The sequence below is a fragment of the Acinonyx jubatus genome, chromosome C2, assembly GCF_027475565.1.
Source record: "Acinonyx jubatus isolate Ajub_Pintada_27869175 chromosome C2, VMU_Ajub_asm_v1.0, whole genome shotgun sequence".
NCBI lineage: Eukaryota > Metazoa > Chordata > Mammalia > Carnivora > Felidae > Acinonyx > Acinonyx jubatus.
This window is the reverse complement of record NC_069384.1, coordinates 122,934,983-122,948,306: the sequence shown is the minus strand read 5'-3', so window position 1 is coordinate 122,948,306 and position 13,324 is coordinate 122,934,983. Positions and strand designations below refer to the sequence as shown.

The 13,324-nt window shown below is 50.7% G+C and overlaps 1 protein-coding gene across 5 annotated transcripts in view; it reads left to right on the top strand.

Moving 5' to 3' along the window:
* Positions 1 to 5,467: 5,467 nt before the first annotated feature.
* MRAS (muscle RAS oncogene homolog) overlaps positions 5,468 to 13,324 on the top strand; it is a 55,858-nt gene continuing 48,001 nt past the window's right edge. The window contains exons 1-2 of one of the 5 annotated variants that reach the window (XM_053221403.1): positions 6,372 to 6,545; positions 8,397 to 8,564. The gene's annotated coding sequence lies outside the window, so the exon portion shown is untranslated. Of the gene's footprint in view, positions 5,490 to 6,371; positions 6,546 to 6,665; positions 6,816 to 7,882; positions 8,017 to 8,396; positions 8,565 to 13,324 lie in introns of those variants that run through there. The other 4 variants (XM_053221404.1, XM_053221405.1, XM_027061768.2 and 1 more) reach the window with 4 other exon arrangements.

Genomic DNA, 13,324 nt, shown 5'->3' with positions numbered 1-13,324 from the left:
CACCATCATAGTTTTACTAGTAGTGGACTTCATGTATGTTGCCTTTTCCATCTGGCTCCTTTCACTTGATATAATGTCTGTGAGATTCATTCGTGTTGTTTCTATATCAGTGCTTTGTTCTTATTTACTGCAGTATAGTATTCCATTGTATGAATGGACTGTGATTTATTTACTTATTCATTCTCCAGCTAGTAAACATTTGGGTTGTCTCCAGCTGTAGGCTATTATGACTAAAGCTGCTATAAATATTCTAACATATGTTCTTTGGTGAACATATTTGCTAATTTCTCTTAAGTCTATTCTTACAAGTAGAAATGTTGCATCAGAAGGTGGATGTATGTTTGGGGCGCCTGGGTGGCTCATTCAGTTGAGGGTCCAACTCTTGATTTCGGCTCAGGTCATGATCCAAGGGTGGAAGGACATCAGACTCCACAATGAGCATGGAGCCTGCTTGAGATTCTCTCTCTCTCTCCCTCTGCCCCTCTCTCCTGCTTGCATGCTCGCTCTCTTTCTAAAAAAGAAAAAGAAAAAAAGAAGGTAGGTGTATGTTTAGCTTTAGTAGAGTCTATTAAATATCTTTTCAAAGCTGATTTCCATCCTTATTACCTGCTCTGTGATAATGAAGCTGGACCCTGAAATCTTTCTCTTCTGCCATCTGGCACAATGTTCAGCTTTGTCAGGGGATGGTACTGGAGGCCACTGCAGGAGAAAGTGCTTTTCTTCCAGGTTCCGATGTGTTCTCTTGGCAAGTCCCTGAAGCACATGGTTCCTGCACACATGGCAGCCAGAAACACACAGCACATCTCCACTGGCAGCTTCTCCCACTACCACAGAGGTTAGCTTTCGAATGCATCATTCCTGTGGGAAATTTTCCAGCAGATTCCACAGTGCAGCACCTTTCCATGGATGGCTTCCCTCAGTACCCAAGAGTAATGCTTTCCAGTGCATTCCATCTGCACGGAACTGCAGCAAACTTCTTTGTCATCCTGTGAGTCATGGCTACACTGTCTCCAATAAGGTGTGGACCTCAGCCTGTCAGTAGAAGGTGAGGAGGGACCTCATACAGGTTTGTCTTTCCTTTGGTGTGTTGCATCAGCACTAGAGGCTATTCCCTATACCTGCTGTAACTATATTCCTTAGAATCTCTTTTCCTCTTAGTATGTAGCCCATTTTTGTACTTAATAATTCTTTACATTAAAATTTCCTTGTCCAAATTACTGTGTGGTTTCTGAGTGAACTCTGGCTGATACATGGATATACCATTTGACACTTCCATCTCCAATGTATGAGAGTTCCAGTGCTTCTACAGTTATTTTAAAGTCCTATCTACTAATTGCCATCTGAATCATCTATGTGTCTGTTTCTAGCGTCTGTTTTTTCTGTTGCTTATTGATTCTAGTCTCCTGCCTCTTCACTTGATTCGTTATTTTTTACTATATGCAGACATTGTGTGTAAGAGGCATAGAGACTCCAGATGACATAACTTGCCACAGAATGTTCCTTCTTTCCTCCATTAAGCAGATGGCCATGAGGGATGATTGTCTCAGTCCAGTGAAGGATTAAGCTAAATTGAGGCTGGATTTCAACTTTTGCAAAACAATCTCTCTCTGTTTACCCACATTCCTCACATGTGGATTTTGACTGAGAGCCTTGCAGGTCCCCTGTACCCTCAGGCATGAAGGACTGTGGAGATTCAGTTCTGCCCTTCAGAAGTTCTCAAACTGACCATCCAGACTCCATCCCCCTGCAGATTCAAAATCTGGCAAACGTCATGAGATAGGAGCTGGCCTTGTGTTTGAGGCAGGCCCTTTCTTCTTGGGAAGCCTTTGTTTTCTAAGTGCTGTGAGACTGTGGAAGATTTCACTCTGCTTTTTAGATGCACATTCAGACCCAGAACTCGGCAAATGCTCTGTGGAGAAAATTGGTTGTGTTTCTAAGGCCTCCATGTCCCTTTTTCATTCTAGTCCCATGTAGCCACTACAGCTTTACAGGTTTCTCTTTCCTCCATTAGAGGTCTTTCTTTTAGGCAAATCTTGATCATTAGGCAGTGCCCCAAACTGGCAAATGTCCAGGGAGAGGAGTGAGGGGACAGCTGGAGAGCCTCATCTCATCTTGTTGCAGTAGGAGCACTGGCTCCCACAACCTACTACATCCTGCCCAGAAGAGGAAATCTCCTAGGCTTTTGAGTCTCAAAACTCTTTTATTTTCAAATTTTTACCTGTTTTAAAATCTTAGAGTTGACTTTTCTTTCTTGCCAAATATCTGCTGTAATGTCACTACTTGAGGCTTAGAGTGTCAATATATCTGGGTTCAATGCTTCTCAAACTGTAGGCCACAACCCATTAATGGGGCATGAAATCAGTTTAATAGGCCCTGATAGCATTTTTTAATGAAACAGAATAGAATAGAATAGAATAGAATAGAATAGAATAGAATAGAATATATCGGAGTGCGTCGCATATAGTAAAGATCAGTATTGTTTCCTTACATTTTTGTTTCACTTGTATGTGTACATGTTTGGTTTTCCATGTAAAACCTATATGTTTCTATGGGTTGTGGCCAAAAATATTTAAAAGCCACTGGATGTTAGTTTAAATAGAGGAAGGGCCAATGGAGAGAAAAACAAATGATGAGAAACAAACATATGAGTTGAGTATGGATAAGTTTTTGGAGAAGTTTGGCCATGACTCGGTCATGGATTGACTGAAAGCTGCTCTTCTGGCCCCAGGGAGCCGGGAGTCCATGTGAGGGATAAAGCACAAGCATCAGGAACCATAAGCATCAGAGAAGAAAATCCTACCTTCTAGGATTGAGGCCTAGCTTCTAGTGGGACTGGGGCAGGAGGGGGTGTACCAAGGGGGCAGCAGGGAAAGCTGAAGATGAGACACAACCGAATTTGGATTGGTACAAGCTATGAAAACCCTGAGAGAGGAGCATGTAGTTCTTGGTGCCATATCATGGGTGGCCCAGTGAATACAAGCCTGTACTTGGCCCAGAGGAAAGGTCAGCTGAGGGGATGAATGGGTGGGGGTGGGGGGGTGGCGTGAGGCTCTTCTGCTAACCCATGGTTGGTGCTTCAGGGTCAACAAAAGATCTAACTGTAGCCACAGGCCTGAGGAGACTAGTATCTTCTCCACCTTTTCCCTGCTTTCCCAACACCAGACACACACACAGTGGACTGCCCGTTGAGACCACTAGAGATAAGGGAAAGAGTACAGGCTCTGTGGTCAGAAGACCTTGACTCTCAGTCTACTGGCTGGATGGGATTGGGTTTGTGCCTCCTTATGTCCCAAACAGGGCAGGTAAGACCTTCCGCACAGGTTGTTGGGAGGTGTACAGACTCATCATTGTGCCCATGTCTGGGGCCCAAAGTGCTTGGGGGCCCAGAGCTGCTTTTATCCCCAGGGGCCACACTGGGGCAGGCGGTTCTGGAGGAAGGTTGCACCACAATGAAGTGGCTGGCTCCTGGCCCTCAAAGTCCCCAGGCCTCCTAGGTTTGCCCACTGAACCTCCAGGCACCAGCCTGGGTCTGCTCTGAGGCATGGCATGCAGCAAGCCTTGGGGCAGAGAGGATAGCACAGGACACTGCAGAGGATGTGGTACATTTGCTTGTGTCTCTGAGCAGGAAAGTTCTGCTCTGGGTCAGCCCGGTGGTTCTCGTCTTCGCCCTATTGCAGGAGCTGGCTTCTGGCCCTGTGGCTGGCCTTGGACATCAGGGCCTGAAATTTGGGCCTGAGTCCAGCCTGGGTTTTTGGCCAGAAGTCTGGCCTTCTACCATGCTGCAAACATACCTGGTCAGCCACGTGGATCTGCTGGAGGTTTTGGAGAGTTCATCTCAGTGATATCTCGGCATATAAAGGTTTCTCTCTCCCTTTTCAGCCTAGCTGAGTGTTATTTGTCCCTTGAACCCTGGCTCAGTCATCACCTCTCACAGAAAGCCTTCTCTGGGCACTCATGCTTTCCCCACATCGGGTTAGGTGTCCTTCCTCTGGGCTCCCACAGGCACTGGTACCTCTCTCTTCCACACCACTTACCCTTGGATGGCACTCTGAGTTTGCCCGGAGGTGGGTCTCTGCCACAGCACTTGGCACAGTAGGTCCTCTGGTGGCGTTTACTGAATGAATCGACTATCACACTCGGGCCTCAGCGACCCTGTTCTCCAAAGCCCCTGTTTCCCATTGACTGAACCATACTTTATTTTAGGGTTCAAAGAGCAGAGGAGACGGCCCAAATGGGACAAGTGCCCTGTTGTGAGCCCCCAGTCACAACCTGCATTAGGGAATTCCAGGTACCTGTGTGTGATTGCTAGCTGTTTAGGTTCCATTTCTGAGAAGGCAGATTTTTAAAGATTTGTATGTGAAAGTGGTATAAAAACAAATCTTCAGTCGTATGCAGGTGTTGTCTCAGCTCAAGCTGAGGGCATTTCTGCCAGAGTGCTGTGCCAATCAGGGCCTGGGAGAGGACGTCTCTTGACAGAGGGGGCCCAGGAGGGGCTGGCAGACAACCAGGACACGCAGGTCTCGGCCAGTCGCCCCTAAGGCCTGTGGTAAATGGAAGGGAGAGGAAGAAGCAGGTTCAGGGTAAAACCCAGCCAGGCAAGATGAGCATCTCTCCCTCAACCCCCTCCTCAGCCAGTTCTTTTACTCCCTACCAAGGTGAGATACATGACGGCTCATAATCCACATGCCCCCCATGGGGACTCCTGGGGTCCACAGGGACTTCATTCAGAGCAACAGGTGGAAGCAGGGGACACAACAGCTCTCACCAAATGGCTGCACGGTACCTGGGGTGCCAGTCAAAACCCGCATCGGATTGGAAGCCCCAGTATGGCATGAAGGACTCTGCAGGAAGCTCCTCTTAGGCTTGGGGTAGACAGTGAAGCTCTCAAAATGACAAGCAGATGGGTTCCCTGGTTGTGTCACGTGGTTCCAGGTCATCATCAAGGTCCACCCACAAAAAAAAAAAAAAAAAAAGGTCTTCAAAATTTATACCAATCATCAAAATGACATTGAGGTACCACCTCACTCCCCCTAGGATGGCTATAATCAAAAAGACAATAATAAGTGTTGGTGAGGATGTAGGGACATCGGTCCTCTCGTCATCCTTGCTCGGAATGTGGTGTAGCTGGTCTGCAGAACAGTTTGGGGGGCCCTCACAGAGTTCGACATAGCTAAGCATATGACCCATAATTCTACCCCTACTTCAGTTCTACTCAGTTCTACCCCCAGGTTTATCCCCCAAGAGAATGGACAACATACGTTCATACAAAGACTTGTACACGAACGCTCACAGGAGCTTCATTCACAATAGCCAAAAAGAACAACCAACCTTACTGTCCGTCACCGGAAATGGATAAACAAAACGCGGTGTCTACGTACAATGGAATATTTTCTGTCCAGAAGAAGAATGAGCTGCTGCGTGCCGCGTCATGGATGAACCTTGACAACATAGTGCTGAGTGAAAGCAGCCGTCACAAAAGACCACATGTGGTATGATTCCATTTCTATGAAATGTCCTGAATAGGCAAATCCATAGGGACAGAAAGTAGATTAGTGGTTTCTAGAGACTGGGGGGGATGGGGAATGGGGAATGTCTGCCAATGGGTGAGGGGTGGGGGGAGGATGAAAATGTTCTGGAATTAATGGTGACGGTTTCACAACTTTGCGAATCTACTAAAAACCACGTCATTGTACACTTTCAAAGGCGATGTTTCAGGGTATGTAAATTATATTTCCATTTTTTAAAGTAAGGAAAAAATGTCGTTGATGGCGAGGACTTAGCCGAACTGAAACAATAAAATGGAGCGCGAGTCCTGAGCCCGTCGCATCCATCCCAACGAACTTTGGGCCCAGGAATGGTGCACCATGAGGGCCTGCGGGAAGAGGCGCCGGGTGAGGATCTAGGAAGAGACACGTCCGGGGATTCGAAGCGAAGGCTGTGGAGGTGGCGGCCGAGATCGCTAAGGACTGGGGAGGCGTCCGGAGGCTCAGAAGTTGGCCCGGCCGGAGCGGAGACTTAGAGGTTGGGGCGCAGAGGCTCTTAAAGAGGCCCGGGCGAATTCCCACTCCGCGTCCACCTTAACGCCAGCCCCGCGGCGCCGCGGGTCTGACCGGGTAAGGGCGCGGGGGCGCGGGGAAGGCGGCGGCGCGCCCCCCCCCTGCCCCCCGCCGAGCCTACCGCGGGAGTCGGCGCTAGTGGCCGGGACTGCGCTGGCCGCGCGTCCCGGGGGCCCGGGTGCGCGCGGGGGCGGCGGGGTCGCGGCGCGGCCCCCCCGCCCCGCCCGCAGCGGCGCTCTATTTTTAGCAGGCGCTGTTGCAATATAAGGAATGCGCGGCGCGCCAGGCGCTCGGGGCGCGCGCGGGCTGCGCGGTTGCTTTAAGGAGGCGCCGGGGCGGGGACGGGCCGGAGCGGCCGGAGGGCCGGCGGGCTGGGAGCCGCCAGTCCGGTTGCAGTGGGGCCGGGCGGGCGCGGCGCTGCCTCCTCGGCCGCGCGAGCATGGAGGCGGCGGCCTGAGGGCCGGAGCCGAGCCGGGGCTGGAGCGCGCGGTGAGTGGTCGCAGCCGCCGGGGCGGGGAGGGGGCCCGGCGCTTTGTTCCGGGCGGGAGGTGTGGCCGCCCCCCGGGCCCTGCGGCGCTCCCCACGCGCGGCGTGAGCCCTGGGACTGGCGGGGAGTGGCCTTTTGCTCCCACCGCAGGCTCCGGCATAACGCTGTGCGAGCGAGAAATCCGCCACAATAGAGACCCCAGTGGGGAGGGCCTGTCCGCCGCCCAGAGAGCCCCTTTCACGGAACCACCCTAGGATTTCTGGTCTGCCTGGGTGAGGACCCGCGGGGAGGTGGGCGGCGGGGGTGGGGGGGGGGGTACTCTTTCTCCCCCTTTAAAATGGCGTTAAGCAGGGATCCGCCAGGGGTGTTGTCAAATTTATCTCGATAATAAAAAGCAGCCTGCTGCACAAACAACCCTTCCCTGCGCCGCGGGGCTTGGGACTGTGGTCACAACTGAGGCCCGGCTCATTCATTGACCGGACCTGGCTGGGGTGCCCACTGTGTGGGGCATAGTGCCTGTTCCTGCTCTGCGGGGAAGGTAAGGGTAAAACATGAGCGACAGCGCAGTGTGCTCAATAACGGGATTAGGGAGGCGCAGGGGTTGTGGGATCAGACAGTGTGGAAGGCAGGGAGGGCCTCCTAGAAGAGGTGATGCCTGGTAGGAGCATGGGCACTGGACATCCAGTTCAACTCTGTGGCTGGAACTGAGGTCTATGCTGACCGTGGAGAAAGCCGAGTCTGGAGAGAGAGAGACAAGGGCCGCCTCTTGGGTTGGCAGAGCTCTGGGATTCCCCTTCCTCCCCCCATGGGCCCCTGCTGGTACCTAACCTCCGTGGGTTAAATGGTTCTTGCCTCTCCAAGACGCACACTCTGTCCTGGACCTGACCAGAGAGAATGAGTGACAAGGCTCAGGATTCTAGCCTCAAAAGAGTAATAAGGAAATTTGACTTAAAACCCTGAAGCCCCATTGCAATAGTAGCAGCCAGCAGGGCTCACACAGACCAGGCACTTGACCAGGGTGTGTTTTCTCATCGTTTGACAAGACTCTGCCTGAGGTTTTATTGTAATCCCCATATGCTCATGAGGAGCTGTGGCTAGAAAGTTATCAGTAACTTGCCCAGGATCCTATCTAGAGACCATGTGGCTGTTCAGGCCCCTCTTCTGAGGGTCTGGCTGTCCCCTGCTTTAGGGCTCCAGGTACAGCCTGTTGCCAAGTACAGGTTGAAGTGTGGGGTGGTGAGTTGTTGGTATTAATAACTGACACGTGTCAGGGGCTTTGCAGTGAGCACAGTACTTCACCGAGACAGTTCTTAAGAGTTTCTCCTGCTTCTCTTCCCAGGGAAGAAACTCCAGCTGGCCAACATTTTATAAATCTCCTAATTTCCTGTAAATTGCGTGTCCCTGCTGACTGGGGCTGAAAATGTTTGGGGCCATGTTTTTCAACCTTGAATCTGTTCTCGCTCCCAGCAGCCAGTGAGTTTCTCTGTCTGCGGTTTATGGTGTAGTTCTGTACTTTCTCTGCCAGGTCGGGAGGTATTAGGCTTTGATGCTCTGGGGTTTTCAAGGATGCCAGGTCTGCCAGCCTCTTTGAAGGCCGGTGGTGTCGAGTATGCTGGGTGCTGGAGCAGAAATTGCCCCCACCCCCACCCCTGGCCTCAACATTTCTTTCTGGAGAGGAGGGTCAGAGCTCCTTGCTGAACCCTGGTGAGGCTTCCAGGCTTGCCTGCTTTGCTCTGGAAAAAGGCACTTTGCATTTTCCACAACTCATACTTTCGCCTACAGAAGACATTTTTGTGGCGGGTATAACTTTTAGTCTATTATTAGCTCTAACCATAGGTATTTCACACTTTCAGTTGATCTGAGCTGCTCGCAAAGTGACAAATCTCTGGGGCTGGTGCCCGAGTTTGAGTGATCACCTGGAACCAGGGAGGACTACCGGGCTGTGATGAACCACACTAGCTCCTGGGGTGACTGGTCCTCATGTCAGTCAGATTTGCATGTTGACCAGCCTGCTGGATCAAGTGAGTTCTCAGGAAGTGTGACCTTCGTTTTATATTTTACGCTGCCTGTAATCAGTTCTGCCCGTGAAACGCGTGCCCCGATGGAGTGTTCCTCCTGCAAGTGATTGAAAATATACCTGTTCGTGAGCGTTGTATAGTTTGTACAAATCATACTTATGTGAGCTGAATGGGAACACGTGCATGTGCAAAGCTGGAATATTCTCAAGCATCAAGAGTGTGCAATGAGTCCCAGAGGCTCTGTCCCTGCCAGGCTTGGGGCAGGCATCCAGCCATCTAAGATGGACAGCTACCTTTGTCTGGGGATGGGGAAAAAGGGAGGAGCTGGGTGAGCTCCCTGTGCCCTGGGGCGTCTGGCAAGTATCCATTGTCTAGGGGCTGAGCAGAGAATTCAAGTTCTGAGAGGAATTTTGTCCTTGCCAACTCTCCCAATCTTGGGTGTTGCCACTGGCCTTATGGTACTGGGGTCGGTGGGTCTGCTTTCGGCTGCAAATAACAAAACTCAAGGAAAGTAATAGGCAGAGCTTAGATATTCCACAGATTCTTGTGAAGTCACTATACACAGAGACGGACTATTAGTGCCACTTTCAGCAAGCTTTTGACTGGGAAAGGCAGCCAAGAAGGCTGAGGGTCTGGTGTCCAGAGCAATGGTTTTTGCCTTTTTGGGTCACAGCCTCTTTAATATGCCAGTGAGAAACCCAGAGAAAAGTTGCTTGGGTGTACAGAGTTGGGCATACAATTCAGGGGATTCATGGATCTCCAACAAGCCCTGGATTCCAGGTTAGATCCCCTGGTCTAAGCCACATTGTCTCACTATTGTTTACTGAGGATCTACACTGCGGCTCTGCCCTCCCAGCCAGGCTATCCGGCTGTGACAGTAGAGTCCGGGGTCAAGAGTGAAAATGAACGGGCAAGTTTTTAGTGCATGCTTCAGACAACAGAGCTGATGTTGAGGTTGAGGTGACAGTGTGTTGCACCCCTTGGGGCCTGACATGCATTCCTTGGTGCTCATCTCCAGTCTTTTAGGTGGTGTTCCTGCTGTGTATGATGAGATTGGTCTTGCCTGCTCCCAGAGACTGCACCCCCTGCCCCCACCACTGCGCCCCTAGGGCCTTTTAGCAGGTTGGCACGATCCAAGACAGCTCCATGCAGCCATCCCTCTTGCAGGGTTCATGAAGTAGCAATGTGTGTTTAACTCTTTAATGTCCCACTCATTGACCTTTAGGTGTTTTTGGTAGCTTTATCAGGCGGGGACTACTGAGGGCCACGTGGCCAAATGACAGTGTGGGTCATTGCTGGTTGCTGAAGTGACGTTCTCTGTCTCAGAGGGGCATATTTTCATCTCCAGAGCTTGGCATCTGGCCACCTAGATGGATAAAACACATCACAGATGATTGACATCTGGGTTGTGAAGCTAACGGGCGAGATTTGGGAGAGCACCAGGGATGGATCTGGCTGTGCCCTAATGTGCTGGTAGAATGAGGAGGGGATGGAGAGTTGGGGACTCTGTGCCCCGGCTCTTGTCCTCTCTGTCTAGAGGGCTGTGGGCACATCTCATGCTGCAAGGACCCAGGCCCCATCTGTGACTTTGCTGCCTGCCCTCAGGGTTGTCATGGGATTAGATGAAATACACGCATGAGAACATGCTTGGGAGACCAGAAAGGGCCATAAGGATTAAGAGCATCCTGTGCTGCAAGGACCCAGGCCCCATCTGTGACTTTGCTGCCTGCCCTCAGGGTTGTAACCGCAGATAACAGAATCATAGACACAGCAGGGGCCCCTGGAGCATGGTTAGTCTAGATTCAGATCCCGTACAGCACATTTCTCAGAGTGGTCAGGGAGAGAACTTTAGGTGGGACACATACAGCATCATTTCATTTTAATACACTTGTTTATATGTATTATAAAACCCAGGCATGTGGTGCGTGGGTGGCTCAGTGGATTAAGCATCTGACTCTTGATTTTGGTCACAATGTCACAGTTTGTGAGATCAGGCCCTGTGTCAGTTTGTGAGATCGAGCCCTGCATCGGGCTCTGCACTGATAGTGCAGAGCCTGCTTGGGATTCTGTCTCTCCCTCTCTCTGCCCCTCTCCAGCTCACTTGCTCTCTGTCTCTCTGTTTCAAAATAAATAAATAAAAACTTAAAAAAAACCCAAACATCACATCACACCCATTTTTCAAATGGATATTTTGTTCAAATTAAAGCTAGAGAGAGATTTTAAATTAAAAAGTATGGGGGGGGGGTGGTGCCTGGCTGGCTCAGTCAGAAGAATGTGCGACTCTTGATCTCAGGGTCTTGAGTTCAAGCCCCATGTTGGGTGTAGAGATTACAAACAACAACAACAACAACAACAACAACAACAACAACAAAAAACTTAAAAAAAAAAAAAGAAGTATGGTGATTTTTAGGTAAAGATTAAGCCAGTAATAATTCACTAGTAAATAAATATGGCCCAAATGGGAAGGTGCCCCCTTGAATAAAGGCTGGGAAATGTTCAACAGGGAAGTCCCTTCCTTACAGCCTGTGAAGGGTGTGGTGGGTCTTTGGCTTCAGCTGGACCCCTCTAGAGATAGGGAGCTTGCTGCCCCCAAATCCATCCACTTTTCCACTTGGGAATCTCTTGTCCTTGCAAAGTTCTTTCCTTCCTCCCCTTAACCTGCCCCCACTGGCTCTGTACAACATGAATCTCTGACAATCCTGCCTTTTCTCCAACACCAGCTCCGCTTTCTTCAACTGCTCCTCGACTGGCATGGTTTAAAGACCATCAGTCTCTCTCCATTCCCTCCCCTCCCCCTTCCTTTCCTCCTTCCTCCTTCCTCCTTCACTCCCTTCAGCAAAGACTTGTGGGCTGGCCCTGGGCTAGACACTCATACTAGCCATGTCTAGGCCTCACAGCAATTGCCGTTGGCCTTTTACATATGTGGAAACTGAGACTCAGGGTGGTTGAATAGGCCACCTCCAGTCAAGGCCTGAGGAAAGCAGAGTCCAGGGATCTGACCAAGGTCCATCTGGTCCCCAAGCACATGGTCCTTCTGTTAATTACCCTGTGCTGCTCCCAGAACTAGATAGACCAAAAATGACACGTCTTTTGTTTCCTGGTGCTCATGGGGCATGTCCCTCGGGGGTCTGACCATACATGATCAGTGCTGCGGTGGAGCAAAGGCCCCATGCGTGAGGAGAGGGGGCAGAGCAGCCTATGCATGAGGATGTTATGAGGCAGCTGGAGCCACAGAGGCACAGAAGCAGCTGGTTGGTGCAGGGAGGCAGAGAGAGCCTGGGCGGCTGTGGTTTTCCCTGACTCCCATTAGTCTTATTGTCAGCTGCGAACCCCTAAGTCATCTGTGCACTTGGTTTATTTTTTAATTTTGAAAAATAAAAAAATGAAAATGTAAAGGATCACATGACAAACACCACATGCCGGTACCCAACATGAAGACATGCAACCATTTACTGTGCACTGACTCCATCCTTTGCATGGGAAGGCAGGACTTGCAGCCGTTTCCCTGGTCACTAAGCCTGGCTGGTTTGGGCCTGTCCTCAGCCTGAAGCAGACTTTGGAGCCTGGCTCCTGAGTTTCTGCATACTGGCTCTTTCAGCTTCCTGTCCCCGTCTAATTCAGCAGGTGCCCCCTGGGCCTCCATCCAGGTGGCTGATAGCTGGGGAGAAACCACCAGGGAGCAGGGCGAGTGGGTGCTCCTGGATTTATCCCTTGCAAAAAAGTTGACCTACTCTCAGAAGCACTTACCTTGACCACTGTGGGTTCAGGCCAGGCTGCAGAGCACAGTTTGGTCCTGCCTGCCCAAAGCAAATGCCATTTAAATGGTAGACATACATATTTGGAATAGAGAGAGAGAAGAAACATAATTTTCTTTTTATAATTAGATGGCAGTGATTTGCTAAGCAGCTCATCTTACACAAATCCTAGCAAAATTCGTTTTCTATTCTCAAGTGTAGAATTACTTTAAAGTGCAGCGTGGTCGGGGCGCCTGGGTGGCTCAGTCGGTTGGACGTCCGACTTCAGCTCAGGTCACGATCTCACAGTCCGCGAGTTCGAGCCCCGCGTCGGGCTCTGGGCTGATGGCTCGGAGCCTGGAGCCTGCTTCTGATTCTGTGTTTCCCTCTCTCTCTGCCCCTCCCCCGTTCATGCTGTGTCTCTCTCTGTCTCAAAAATAAATAAACGTTAAAAAAAAAATTAAAAAAAAATAAATAAATAAAGTGCAGCGTGGTACCTTTCCAATCCCTGGCTTCGCCCCTGCAGCTGCCACAGAAGGAGGGCGCCGGTGCCCGGGCCTGGGCCCTGCTCTGCTGGCTGAGTGAGTAGGGAAGGGTGGCTTTCCCTGATGTGATGATGACCAGACAGCCCCTCACCGAGCTGTTTCTGCTATCCACCCCTGCGTGACTCCCATGCTGGATCCTGAACCTGCATCACCCTTCGAAGCTTGAGCTTTGGGTGACAACAGTTAGCAGAGTCACACTTTGGAAAGCTTTGCAGAAGAGATTCAAAAACTTCCAGAAAAACCTTCCACACCCAGGCAGATCCCATTTGCAGGGAGTCATGATGGGAGATGAAGATTTGAACTAGTTTCATGAGAGAACATGGGGACCTAAGGTGGCCCCCAAATCCTCTTTATTAAGTGGTAAGAATGGATTGAAATGTTCTCTGTCCCTGAGTGGCCAGTAAAGAACAACACTGCCTGCATTGCTTTCCCTCACTTTGAGGGAGATGCCACAGGAGCCAGCCGGGAGCTCCAGGACCTCAGA